At 46.9% G+C, this 15,245-nt stretch overlaps 1 protein-coding gene across 3 annotated transcripts in view; it reads right to left on the reverse strand.

The window, feature by feature from the left end:
* Window positions 1-15,245, reverse strand: part of Tbc1d22a (TBC1 domain family member 22A) — a 351,530-nt gene that overhangs the window by 230,691 nt on the left and 105,594 nt on the right. The window lies entirely within an intron of this gene.

The following is a 15,245-nucleotide window of genomic DNA, read 5'->3' on the forward strand; positions in this document are numbered from 1 at the left end:
ATTTGATTTCTTTGTAGAAGTCCAAGAATCTCTTCAGTGACTCTGGGCCCTGTGCGGTACTTCATCAACTCCTAGCGCTGCCATTCCACCACCCAAGCTCCCTGTGGCCGGCCCAGGGTCCTCTCCAGGCTCTGCGGGTACATGGTGGGTGGGCCTGTGCCTTGCACCTGGCCTATCAGGGATACTTCCTAGTGGTGGACAGGCAGAGAGGCAAGTGGGTGGTAGAGAGATGGATGGACAGATGGATGACAGATGGATGGAATATAGATAGAAGAATGGATGCTCTGAATTCCCCTTATGAGGTAAACAAGTTTCTTTCAACCCTTGGCAGTTATCATCTCCCACGAAGACACATTTAGGCCAGGGGCTGCCCCAGCCTCCTCCAATGCATATTCCCGTAACCTTTCCTCCTCCTCACTCACTTCCCCTCACCACACCACGGCCATGGCATCCTATCACAGCAGCCTCAGAGGGGCCAAGAAGGCATGCCAGCCTCAAAGCTGAGGATCCAGTTGCTTCTAGTCGGGCAGTGGGCACCGAGATACAGATGAGAGTAGACAGAGTATTCGGGGGGCCTGGGAGGGGGAAACAGGACACCACCAGAGCATGGCAAAAAGCAAGCAGGCAGCGTGGCTGGGGACGGCCTTGAGTGCCTGACCACATGAGAAGGTCCCTACCCGAGGACTCGTCATGGCCAGCACCCGGGGACGACCACCACGGGACAGCGGATCTTTCCCTGCAGAACCACAGACAGGGCCATGATCCCCACTAACACCTGGGCTAGGCACGAGGCACCCCTGGCAGGGGACTCAGCTGAGCCACACCTAGACCTCTGGCCACAGAAACTGAAATGCTCCTATGTTCGTTCACACACATACACACACACACACACACACACACACACACACACACACACACCTACTCACTGGCAAACACTCCACAGCCCAGCACTGCAGCACTGCAGTGGGACTGAGCGGCCTGCCCTCCCCGGGAGGCACACAGAGAAGAGACGTGTGCAAAGGGCGAGTGTCTGCCTGCGCAGGGTAGGCGGGGATGTGCACCGTGACGCAGACCCCCTGCACTCTAGAGTCAGCCCCACCCTGTGACGAGGTTCCCCCCGGCACGGTGAGAACAGATGCCAGGGCCCCAGGAGAGCAGCGGCCTGGACGGGCAGCAGTGGGTGGCTGCCTAGCCCCCCATGAACACGACAACCAGCAATCACCATCTCCCCTCACCACCACATTGCCCAGGCCTCTGCCCTTCCCGCCTCTGCTTCCCCGGCCTCTGGAATGCAGTGTCCGCCTCTCCGCAGCTGCACTGCGAGGAGCATCATGGGAAAGCTTCCGCACTCTGTTTCGCCAGCTAAGGAAAGCTATTAGACAGGTCAACTTATTGAGTTTTAACTCTACTTGATCTCTTTTGACAAGATGGAATTCTATTTTTAATGATGCGTTTTTAATCCCTGTGCCACATAAATAAAGGCACTCGTAGCTCACATGTAAGAGACAAATGACTTCTGGACAGGCAGGCTGGCAGGCTGGCAGCAGAGAGGTCCCATGGAGAGTGACACTGTCTCCCTCTCTGGCCCTAAGGTCGCAGGTGCTCCTACAGCGCCTTGAGCAGAACTGCCTCCTCCCTGCATGGCACTGCACTGATAACTGCTTTCCTATAATGGCAGCTGTGCCTTTAGAGATTAAGGCTATGCAACCTAGGGGCACATGAAGAGGCCAGGTATGCTCTACCTATGTCACCATGACAGTTAAGATGAGTTCCACCAGCAAAGTGCCAGTGGCTCACACCTGTAATCCCGGTGACTCAGAAAGCTGAGATCTGAGACAGGAAAGTCTGTGAGACTCCAATTAGCCACCAAATTCTAGATGTGGAGCTATGGCTCAAGTGGTAGAGTGCCAAAAAAGCCCAGGAACAACACCTAGGCCCTGAGTTCAAGCCCTAGGACCAGCACAAGAAGAGAGGGAGGGAGGGAGGGAGGGAGGAAGAGAGTGAGAGAGGGAGAGAAAGGAAAGGAGGAAGAGGAGGGAGGGAGAGAGAGGAGGTAGAGGAGGGAGGGAAGGAGGGAGGGAGGAGTGGAAGAGGAAGTGGAGGAGGAAGAAGAAGAGGAGGAACTCTATCTGCAGAGATGGAACCTGGCAACTGTGGGAGTGGAGGATCACTCACTGATTCCACAGCCACCCTAGGCCTCAGGAAATGAGATGACACCAAAAAATGAGCACCCATCCCTGGCCCCCGAGATGAAGGCTGCCCTCTGGCTGTACCCCAGGACCCTGAACCAACCTCTGCCCCGGCAGTTACATCAAGCAGCACACTGGGCTTGAGCTCCACAGGCTCCTGCTCCCTCCTCTCCAGTGAGCACAACTCCCCTCCTCTCCCCTGCCCCCACGGGGCAGCTCTGGGGGTTAGTAGGATTTCTAGCACAAAGCCAAACCAATCCACTGCCTAATTAGCTGGCATTCGGAAAGATAGCACAAAAAGGCAACAATCACATGGAGGTAGTGGGGACCTGGGTGCAGCCGGGGTGCTGGCCGAGCCGCTGCTGGCACCTGAGGGCTGAGGCAGCCCTGCATCCCAAGTTTTTTCCTACTGGCTCTGGAGTCCTTGGACTTCTGTCTTAATGAAACTACTTCATATGACTTACTGTTTCTCTTTTGAAAGTGCAAACCCTATTTCTAATCGCAAAGTCACTTGGGATGGTTTAACAAAATCTCCCTTCTGAAATCCTCTGAAACTGGGGACAAGTTGGGTCCCAGGACCCCTCAGAAAGCCACAGGAGCTTGGGGCTTGGCTCTCATAAGAAGACCTGAGAACTGAGTTGAAATGTGTTTTTGGTTTCTCCTCTTGTATCTGCGGTGCTGGGTTGGAGTACTGGGCTTCGTGCAAGTTAGGCAAACACTCCACAGTCAGCCACACTCCCAGCCCATTCTTCCCCTCCCTCTCCCATCACAGAACACGAAGGCCTTGGCTGAGCGCACTGGGTAGTGCCCCAAGGACCACCGGCCGCCCCTCACCACGTGGCTTTGCATGGAAACACTGGGAGCCTGCCAGGGAGAGAGGGACTCTCCCCAGCAGGAGAAACATGTGCTAAATAAATAACTGCACTTATTTTTCAAGGACTATATTGAGCAAGGACTGCTGAGCATATGACTGTTTGCCAAACAATCCTTTTCAAAGGGTAACAAAGTGACACCTGAAAGGGCACAAATGGAGCCCAGCACTTCCTGGAACACACATGGATACCCAGGACCCTCGCTGTACCCTGAGACCTGTGGTGCTTGGGGTACCACAGCCCTTCTTGGCCCGCTGTGCTTCTGCCATTGCCCAAGTGTACTGCTACACAGTCCAGCCTCTGCTCCTGGATCCTTCATCTGAGACAAGGCAGTAAGCACCCTTTAAAGGACCCCTCTCCATAATGGTCAGCCAGAGGGGAAAGGCTACGTGCTCAGAAAGGCTAGAGGGAGACGGGGCAGGTTCAGTCCATGCCTCATACCCCTGACAGGGCCCCCAACTCCTCCAAACTACATGGGGCTATGTGCTGGTGGTCGGGGGCTCCTGAGCAGCCTAGCAAGAAACAGGTGGCTTGGTGGCTGTGAAGCAAAAGGCACCAGCAACATAACACTGCCTGAGCCCAGGCATTTCCACAGTCCTCCTCCTCCACTGCCTCCTCTTCTGTGGACAAGCTGGAACACAGTCAAGAGGGTACTTCCAGTTACACCTCTGTATGATTCCCCAGCGTGTGTACGCTGGTCTCGGCCAGGGGCTGTGGGGGGCACAGTGTTGCCCACATCCCTGCCAGGTGTTCCTGGCGATCTTGGGGCCACAGCCCCACACCTTCATACCCAGGCTCTCTCCGGGCAGCCTGCACAGGAAAGGTAAAGATGCCGAGACATAACGGAAGCAGACCTGCCAAGAGCGCATGACCTCAGAACGATGCGACCATGCCTCCGGGGAAGGGCCTAGAAGACGGCAGGGCGGGACGCCCCAGCCTGGGCCCAGCATGGAGACTCATGCTGAGCTGAAGGGGCTCCATGGATGCCACTAGCTGGTGAAAGTCTGCTCATACTCTTCATGCTCATGTCTGTGTAAGAGCCAGAATTCACCAAAACCCAAAGCTCTTCTACAAAGTAGTGCATGCTGAATACTCAACAACAGTAAGGAAACTGGTAGCTACTGCTTGTTAGCACCAGGGCTGAAGAAATTAGAAAGCTAGAGGCTGTCCATTTGCCTACCAAGCTGCAGACACCTGCGCTCCACCACACACATCCTGACTCAAAACTCAGAACATCCTTCCTGAACGTCACAGCAGCACTGGGAGGCTGGAGAGGCGCCTGCGCAGAGGACTTCCTGTCTTCACTTGTTCATCTCATCAAACACCCTCCACACACCTCTGCGGCAGAGCACGGCACCGCACAGCACAGCGTGCAGAGGCACGAGGGGGCGGAGGCGACCTGCATGCTAAAACGGGAAATATCCTGAGCTGACAATGTCGCTTGCTCGTGATTACTGACGGAGAATCTGACTGCAGAAGTCTGCAAGCATCGTAATTCTACCACACATGAGCAGCACCACTGGGAGAAGCAACAAAATATGGTGACATTCGTAAGACCCCTGGGGCTGATAGCCCTTGAAGGCCAACAGCAGAGCAGGTTCAAAGAGAAGAGCCATTTACAAAATGGGACCTGCCGCATGACTCACAGGGCACACTCCCCTGCACGAAGGATGACACCAGTGAGTGAAACCCAAACCGACCCAGTCAGAATGTGGATTTCCAGGCAAGCACACGCCACTGGAGTGCACACCAAGGGGGCCAAGCCAGCCGTTGACTGCGGCTACACCACCACTGGCACGGAGAACTGCCTCAAACAGATTATTCCACATCTGCCTTATTCAACTATGCTCGTTTTGTGCATTTAACTTATGTGCTCCACAGAAGAAACAGAAGTTTTAAGTTCAAAAGAAGGACTGAAAAGAAATGACACTTCCAAACAAAGCATCCCAGTGTCATCCTGAACACATAAGCAGCCCCAGCTGATGTGATTGCGTATCAAGACACACGTGAAGAATCAATAAGTGTTAAGACCATTTTCCAAATGGAAGGGGAACTTGACTCCATTTCCTGCAGTCATGTCCACCAGATGGCCACAGACTTAATCCTGTGATGCACTGAAGACGACACCCAGCATGACCAATTCGGATTTATCGTAAGAATGCCTGGTGGCTCCATACCAGGAAATCTACTAATCAAATTTACCACACTAGTAGATTCAACAAGCAAAACCATCTTACCACACACCTCAAGAACCCTGTACAACTGTGAGCAAAGTACCTCTGTCAGCATGGCAAACAATAACCATCCTAAGTGAGTCATGCATCATGGAATACTGCCCTTGAGGATCACAAAAGGGACTTGGATGTCTACCTTTCCCCCAAACACATTCAATCTGGTAGGAGAAGTCACAGCCATCAAAATTAAAACAAGACTCTAGGTATCCACACACCATGAGACCAAAGGAGGATACTCTCAGGAGAGGAACCCAAAGGTACAATGTCTCTGTGTCTCTGATCACAGGAAATAATATTTATCGAAAGGACCTCCAGGAAAGGGAAGCAAGAGGCTTTTTTTTCCTTTTATTTTTGTTTATTTACCCATCTTTGGGAGGGAGGGTTAGAGGAGACACAGAAATGGAGGGACAAAGGGTGAACAAATCCAACAGTGGTACTCAGTACCAATGTTCAGTTACAAAAACAAAACATTAATTCTCTCTAAATTAATCAATGGATTCAGGCTAATTTATGAGATGTCATGTAACCTCACAAGATAACTTAAAAGCAAAGGTCAGGACTAGCCCAGAAACAAGAGCCAGACGTGATGGCCCATCTCACCAAATTCAAGATTACAATAATAAAAACAAGGCAAAGCTGGGCAGGGAGGCTGACGAGGCTCCAGCCCACAGGAAGCCCGCCGGGAGGACAGGCAAGCAGGGCTGATGTAGCCAGAGCTGCAAATGGCTGTCCCCATGGGATCCATTAAAGAAGCCAGACTGGGGGAAGAGTGGGAAGATGGCGACGGGGCAGTAGGGAAATGCCACAGCTCTCTCCAACCAAAAAGAGAGTTCGAGTTCCAACCTTTAATCTCCCCAAGAGACCGACAACAACAAAAAGACGAACACTCAGAGAAAAACCAGAGGTGGAAAATAACAAAAAAAGAAAGAGAGGAAAAGAAGAATTTCAGAACAGAGAAGAGCGAAGACCCCTCCCCCAACCTTTACTGGCCGCGCGGCAGTGCGCCAAGCCGCCGGCCAGCCGGCCCGGCAGGGGCTGCCGGAGCCACAGAGACACAGGGGGCTGCTTGCAGATCACCAGGTACCGGATTGCAGAACAGCGGATCGCCAGGAACAGAGAAACCTACCAGCCGGGAGTCTCCAGGAGGATCCCACCCCACCCATCACTCTCCACCGGAGCGGAGAGGCTCCACCCCGCCAAAGCCGCCCGGCACCAGCAGCGCCACAAAGGGACCTGTCGCGATCGCAACGACCCGGCGGGGGGCCGCCCAACCCAGCCCGCAACCACCCCAACTGAACTCGGACTGCAACAACAACTGACGGACTGCAACAACAACTGACGACCTACAGGGACCCACTAAAACTGGGAACTGTTCGAGAGCCCCACCAGCCGGTGGAGCACACTCTGCTGGCCAGGCCAGAGCAAGAGCGCCCCGGGAAGGGAGCTTAAATGCTCAAGCCAGGAACAGTGCCCCTGGGTCAAGACTACCAACAGTAGAAGAAATTTGATCTGTGTCCTCCAGGCTGCATAACCAAGGTGGTATACACATTAGCACAGGCCTAACGAGCGCGCTCCAGGCTGGGGCCGGAACCAGGCCAGGGGACCGGTGCCTGAACAAAGCAAAAAGGGTCAGAAGTGGGGCTGTGGCTTAAATGGTAGGGTGCCAGCCCTGAGCTGAAGAGCTGAGGGACAGCACCCAAACCTAGAGTTCAAGCCCACAACCAGCCCAAAACAAACAAAAACACATCAGGAGCCCATAGCAGACTCCAGTATTTGGGAGAGTGCATCCAGAGCATCTGATCTTCCCAAGAGCACCCGCAGGAGCAAACACAAGCAGTCTAGGCTGCTCAACCCTTCCAAAGGCGGGAATTGCTACAGCAGAGAGCTGAGAATCCTAAGTGAATAGCAGCTGGAAATAGGCTCCCAACAGAATCCAGATCAGACACAGACTCTCTCTACCAATAGAGAATCAGCAACCAAGCAAAGACAGACACACCAAAACAAGATTGAAGAGCAGTCTCCTGAACCCCCATGCGAAAATCACAGAGAAAAATCACAAGGTTTACCACTACCCAGGACAGCAAGCTCACCTCAAAAGCCAGCAGCCACGCAGGGGAGAGCCCCAGTGGGAGCAAAGCAGGAATGGAAGACAAAAACTACATCCAAGGGTTGCTGGAGGCAATGACTCAAGAAATAAAGCGAGAAATGGATCAGAAATTGAAAGAGCACAAGGATGAACTATCAAAAGATATACAGGATATCAAACAAAAATTGGATGCAAAAATAGAAGCTGCACAAACCTCAGTAAGAAGTGAGATAAACGCCAAATTAGAGGTAATGCATACTGATCTCACCTCATTGAGAGGTGAGATCAGTACTCTGAGAACCAACATTGAATCCATAAAGGGATCCATTTCCATCATGCAAACCACAATAGAAGCCACGGTCAACAGAGTGAATGAAATGGAAGGTAGAGTGTCAGATACAGAAGACAGAATACACCAACTGGACCAAAAAGTGACAGATATGGAAAAATCACTCAAATTAAACCAAAGGGAAATTCAAGAGCAAGCAGATAATGCTAAAAAATTTAACCTTCGCATAATCGGAGTGGACGAAGGTGAGGAATTCCAGAGCAAGGGAATGCAACACCTATTTAACAAGATAGTCAATGAAAATTTTCCCCACCTCAAAAACGACCATCTTAACTACATCACAAAAGCTTATCGAACACCCAACAAGCAAGATCCCAGGAGAAACACTTCTAGGCACATAATAGTAACAATGATGGATCTGAATAATAAGGAAACAATCCTGCATGCAGCAAAAATGAAGAAGGAGCTATACTACAACGGGAAAAAAATTAGAATCACTGCAGATCTCTCCACACAAACAATGAATGCAAGAAAAGCCTGGGAAAGCACCATACGAGCCCTGAGAGCCAATAACTGCCAACCCAGACTGATATACCCGGCAAAGCTAGCATTCACATTCGATGGAGAACTGAAAACTTTTAATAGCAAAGAAAAACTAAATGAATACATAAACATTAAGCCAGCATTACAAAGAATTCTAAGAGGGGGGACACAACCTGAAGAAAGCAACCAGGAACTGGGACCTGCCCCAAACAGGCATTACTCAAAGTCTAACTGAGCAAGCACAGGAGGAAAGGAAAGAAGAAAAACTTAGGAAAACGGAATGGCAGGGACAACAATGCATCTCTCTATACTTTCTCTTAATATAAATGGGCTGAATTCGCCAATTAAAAGAAAACGAACTGAGGACTGGATCAGAAAACAAGACCCATCCATCTGTTGCCTTCAGGAGACCCACCTCTCAGCCAAACATACAAACAAACTCAGAGTGAAGGGGTGGAAAAGGATCTACCAATCAAATTCCCCCAATAAGAAAGCAGGTGTAGCTATCCTGATATCTGACAAAATAAACTTTTCATTAAAATCAGTACAGAAAGACAAGGACGGACATTACATATTAATAAAGGGAACAATCCAAGAGGAGGATATAACCATCATCAACTTATATGCCCCAAATATCGGTGCACCCAGATATGTTAAACAAATGCTCTCAAACTTACAGAATAAAATAGATCCCAATACGATAATACTAGGAGACTTTAACACGCCACTCTCACCAAAGGACAGGTCTACCAACCAGAGGATTGGCAAAGAAGCTACCGAATTAAGTGAGGCCATACTTCAAGCGGAATTAACTGACATCTACCGAGTATTTCACCCTAAAACAACACAGTACACATTCTTCTCAGCAGCTCATGGAACTTTCTCCAAAATAGACCATATCATAGTTCATTCAAGGAACTTAAGCAAATACAAAGGGATCGACATAATCCCCTGTATCCTATCTGACCACAGTGGAATCAAGCTAGCTCTCAATAACAAAGCATACCGCAGAAATTTCTCTAATACATGGAAATTGAACAGCACACTCCTTAACAAGGCCTGGGTAACAGAAGAGATCAGAGAAGAAATAAAGCATTTCCTAGAACTCAATGAAAATGAAAACACCTCACAAAGAAACTTGTGGGACACAGCAAAAGCAGTCCTGAGGGGCAAATTTATTGCCCTCAGTGCCCACATCAAGAGAATGGAGACAGACCAAGTAAATAATCTCATGTTGCAACTAAAACAGCTAGAAAAACAAGAAAAAATGGGACCTAAAGCTACTAGACGAAGCCAGATAACCAAATTGAGAGCAGAGATTAACCAATTAGAAAATCAGAAAACCATAACCAAAATAAACCAAACAAAAAGCTGGTTCTTTGAAAAAATAAACAAAATTGATGGCCCGTTGGCAAGATTAATTAAAAAAAGAAGAGAGGAAACCCATATTAATAGGATTAGGGATGCCACGGGAAACATCACAACACGTACCCAAGATATCCAAACAATTCTAACAGACTACTTTCAAAAGCTATACTCTCTAAAGGAAGAAAATCTGGCGGAAATGGATGCATTTTTAGAGAAATACAAGTTACCCAAACTGAGCAAAGAAGAAGTTAACCAATTAAATAAGCCAATATCCTATAATGAGATACAGGAAGCTATCAAAAGTCTTCCAACAAAAAAAAGCCCAGGACCAGATGGATTCACAGCAGAATTCTATAAGACCTTTAAAGAAGAACTAATACCCATACTCCTCAAGCTCTTCAGAGAAACAGAGAAGGAGGGAGCTATCCCAAACTCATTCTACGAAGCCAATATCACACTCATCCCCAAACCAGGCAAAGACCCAACCAAAAAGGAGAATTACAGGCCAATCTCCTTGATGAACACAGATGCAAAGATCCTTAACAAGATTCTAGCTAACAGAATCCAGAAACACATAAAAAAAATAATACACTATGATCAGGTAGGCTTCATCCCAGAGACACAGGGATGGTTTAACATACGTAAGTCAATAAATGTAATCCAGCATATCAACAGAGCCAAGGTCAAGAATCACATGATTATCGCCACAGATGCAGAAAAGGCCTTTGATAAAATTCAACATTCATTCATGCTAAAAGCTCTGGAGAAAATAGGAATAGAAGGAACATTTCTAAAAACAATAAAAGCCATTTATGACAGACCAATAGCCAATATTATACTTAATGGGGAAAAGCTACAACCAATCCTCCTAAAAACAGGAACAAGGCAAGGATGTCCACTATCTCCACTCCTCTTCAACATAGTCCTAGAACCCTTAGCCAGGGCAATAAGGCAAGAAAAAGACATTAAAGGGATCCGCATAGGGAAAGAAGAAGTGAAACTATCCCTTTTTGCAGACGACATGATACTATACCTCCACGATCCCAAAAACTCCATCCCCAAACTTTTAGAAATCATAAGTCACTTCGGCAAAATAGCAGGATACAAAATAAACCTACAAAAATCAGTTGCCTTCCTATACACTGATAACGCACAGGAAGAGAGGGAAATAAAGGGAGCAACCCCATTCACAATAACCTCCCAAAAAATAAAATATTTAGGAATTAACCTAACCAAAGATGTGAAAGAACTATTTAATGAGAACTATAAAAAGTTAAAGAAAGAAATTGCAGAAGACACTAGGAAATGGAAAGACCTCCCATGCTCCTGGATAGGCCGACTTAATATAGTAAAGATGGTGATACTTCCAAAACTAATATACAAATTCAATGCAATTCCTATTAAAATCCCAATGACGTACATCACTGAAATACAGAAAACAGTCCAAAAATTTATATGGAACAACAAAAGACCTAGAATAGCCAAAACAATTCTAGGGGATAAAGACAATATGGGAGGGCTATCCATGCCGAACTTCAAACTCTACTACAGAGCTATAATCACAAAGACAGCATGGTACTGGCACAAAAACAGACCCGAAGACCAATGGAACAGAATAGAAGATCCAGATATAAATCCACAGGCCTACAGCCAGCTGATATTCGACAAAGGAGCCAAAGACATACAATGGAAGAAACACAGCCTCTTCAACCGCTGGTGCTGGGAAAACTGGGCAGCCACATGCAGAAAACTAAAAGTGGACCCCAGCCTATCACCATGCACCAACATCAACTCAAAATGGATTAAAGACCTTAACATTAAACCTGAATCTCTGAAACTACTGCAGGACAGAGTAGGAGAGACACTTGAACTAATAGGCACAGGAAGGAACTTCCTGAACAGAGTCCCAGGGTCACAACAAGTTGGAGAGAGACTCGACAAATGGGACTACCTTAAAATAAAAAGCTTCTGCACAGCTAAATCTATCGCAACTAAGCTAGAAAGACAACCAACTAATTGGGAAAAAATATTTACCAGCAATATATCAGACAAGGGGTTAACATCCTGTATATACAGGGAACTCAAGAAACTAATCCCTCCCAAACCTAACAAACCAATTACTAAATGGGCAAGGGAACTAAAGAGGGACTTCTCAAATGAAGAAATAAAAATGGCAAAGAAACACATGAGGAAATGTTCATCATCCCTGGTGGTGAAGGAAATGCAAATAAAGACAACCCTGAGATACCACCTTACCCCAGTCAGAATGTCCCACATCCACAAATCAGCCAACGACAAATGCTGGAGGGGATGTGGAGAAAGAGGAACCCTATTACACTGCTGGTGGGAATGTACACTTATACAACCACTTTGGAAAGCAGTCTGGAGGGTCCTTAGAAAGCTAAAGATTGACCTCCCTTACGACCCAGTCATACCACTTCTAGGCATCTACCCTGAACAACAGGAACCAATATACAAGGACACGTGCACCTCCATGTTTATTGCAGCACTGTTCGCAATAGCTAGGATATGGAAACAACCTAGGTGCCCCACCACAGATGAATGGATCCAAAAATTGTGGTATCTATACACAATGGAATATTATGCAGCCATTAGAAATGACAAAATAATGGCATTTGCAGGGAAATGGATGGAGCTAGAAGGAATCATGTTGAGCGAGGTAAGCCAAGAACGAAGAGACAAACGGTACATGGTCTCCCTCATAAGTGGATGCTAAATCCAAAAGGTTAGTGATACGACAAAACTAACAGGACTTAAGAAACAAAGAACTCCCGCTCATCTGGTTGAACCACTACTAAATATCCTCATGCTGCTGATCACAAATATGGTATATAACATGTGAACACTGTTATATATTACAGACTGTGGTAGACAATTTGCTCCAGGGAAGTTAGAATGAACTTGTGACTTTGAAATTATGTAATCATTTAATCACAATCAAAAAAAAAAAAAAAAAAAAAAGAACCTCGGGGAAGGGAGGGAGGGAGGGGATGGTAGGGGGAAAACAATGGAGGGGGTAACAATGTTCAAGAGGAAGTGTACTCATAACCTCACTCATGTAACTGTGACCCTCTGTATAGTAGCTTTACAATAAAAAAAAAAAAAAAGAAGCCAGACTGGTGCAAAAGTCGGCTCTACATTTATCATGTCCTGAGTGTGAAAGGCAAAATGAAAACTCCTCAGAGAAATAGAGAGGACTTCTTTGAATAGCAAAGTTGGAAAGGATGTCTTAGCACACAGCCTAACAATGAGGGAAAAGAGTGCTGAACTGGCTGTTAAATTAAGAACCTCAGTTCATATGAGAGTGAAAAAAAAACCATCCAGTAACCCAAAGAAAATAAATACACACACACACACACACCTGTATATATATATATATATATATATATATATATATATATATATATATATATATATATATCTGCATATATATACAAAAAAGTATACACATGCCAGTGTGCATGCATTCATTTAAATACATAAAACCAGTGCCCAGCACATATTTGGAATTCCTAGAAATCAAGCCAACCTAACAGAGGTGAAAGCATTTCACAAGAAAAGAAAGACAAATGGCTAAGAAACCTAAGAAAAACCGTTGGGACTTCATCAGTGATTATGAAAATGAACATTAAGAGTCACTTATGACTCACACACAGAAGATACTCTTAGGAGAGAAACACAAAGGCACAATGTCTAAGTGCTTCTTCGCATTTATATAAAATAATATACATACTGATACAAATTCTAAGATATGGAAACAGGAGGCTGCTTTTTCTTTTCTCTTTCTTTTATTTCCGTTCTTAGGTTTTCTTATGATGCTGTCTTTTTTACCTAATATGGTGTATTCAAGTGCACATCTTTGGAAGGGTTATGGAGAGGGTACAGAACTTGAGGGGAAAAGGGTGAAAAAGTGTAGCAGTGGAGCTCACTGGACATTGATGAAAGTGAACTATACCACTCATGAGGGAGATGGGAGGGAAGGCCTGGAGAGGAGGGAACAGAAGACACTGAACAAAAGGAAATGCACTCATTACCTGACTCGTGTAATTGTAAGCCCTCTGTACATCACCTCTATAATAACAAGAAAGTATGATACAAAAAGTCACATATGGGGGGCTGGGAAGGTGGCTCAGGGGTAGAGTGCTTGCCTTGCATGCACGAGGCCCTGGGTTCGATTCCTCAGAACCACATAAGCAGAAAAAGCTGGAAGTGGCGCTGTGGCTCAAATGGTAGAGGGCTCACCTTGAGCTGAAGAGCTGAGGGACAGCGCCCAGGCCCCACGATCAATGAAAAAAAAGTCACATATGGTAAATATTCATTGTAATGGCCCAAGCTTGGCCACTGCTGAATATAGACCACATAGCCTGGCATCACACACAAGTGCTATTCCAAACAGCCCTCGACCCCACTCCTGGGACACAGGAGTGCCCGAGGTAATGCATTAATAGCAGTGAAACGAAAGCAGCCCAGACATTCAGGCTGGGTCAACAAGAGAAGAGCCTACACAGAAAACTCCCCAGCAGTGTAGATACTCAACCACAATGCCACAGTCCAGAACAGGGCTTCATACAGAGCAATCCCACAGAAACACATACACATGAACTCATGCTAATGCCATACGGAAGGGCCAGGGAATAACCAAAATCCAAGAGAAGGTAACTTGTGGAATAGGGCTTGGGAGAGGATGGAACTATAGTGACATTAGCATGCTCTAGTTCTTCAACTTGATAGTAGAGATCTGGAGTTAAATTCCAATGCTTAAGTTGGACATTCATAACCTTCCTGCTCTGAGGGAAAGGAAGCTAAAGATAAAATTCACACATATACATCAGGAAAGTGATGAATTGATTACATCACAAATAGGATTTCCTGAGCTCTCACAAATGTATCCCAACATTAGAAGCAAAAGAGAAAAATAAAAAAGGAAGGGGGGGGAGGGAGAGGGGGAGGGGAAGAGAGAAGAAGAGGAAGGGAGAATGGGAGAGAAGAGGGGAAGAGGAAGAGGGGGAGGAGGAGAAGAAAAATAGGAGAAGGGAAGAAGGAGAAAGGGGGAAAGGAGAGATGGGGAGAAGGGGAGGAGTGGTGGAGGGGCCTGAGGATAAAAGAGGAATAGAAGGGAAAACATCCATTCCCTCAGACAGTCAAGGCCAACTCCCTGCACAACCTCTAGGAAAGCTGAGTAAACAATGCAGTTTAAAAACCTATGTTTCATTACCTTCTTGTCTGTTCAGATGCAACGAGGCATCACTTCTCAGTGCCTAATTAGAAAAAGCATTTTATTTCTGTGAGGAGGGAGGAAAGAGCTAAGAATAAAATCACCAAATATACTGCATACTTCACTGGGCCATCATCAGGGATGGTGTCTCCAACAAGGGAGCACTTCAGGAACAGATCAAAGGGAAGAGGGAAGTGTCAGAGGTCACAGGGATGGGAAGGGCTGAGAGTGTGGCTCAAGTGGTAGAGCATCTACCTAACAAGTACGAGGCCCCGAGCTCCAGCCCCAGTGTGGGGAAGGAAGTATTGGAGGGGTGCCCTCACAAGCCTCAGCAGAATAGAAGACAGTCCCCACAATCTGGGGAGAAGAAAGCTGGCAGGATGCTCCAGCCTCCAAGCTCTCTGCCTGGGAAGAAACAGGGCAGGGAT

This window comes from Dipodomys spectabilis, unplaced genomic scaffold (assembly GCF_019054845.1).
Source record: "Dipodomys spectabilis isolate Male_0828 unplaced genomic scaffold, ASM1905484v1 ptg000230l, whole genome shotgun sequence".
NCBI classification, from domain to species: Eukaryota; Metazoa; Chordata; class Mammalia; order Rodentia; family Heteromyidae; genus Dipodomys; species Dipodomys spectabilis.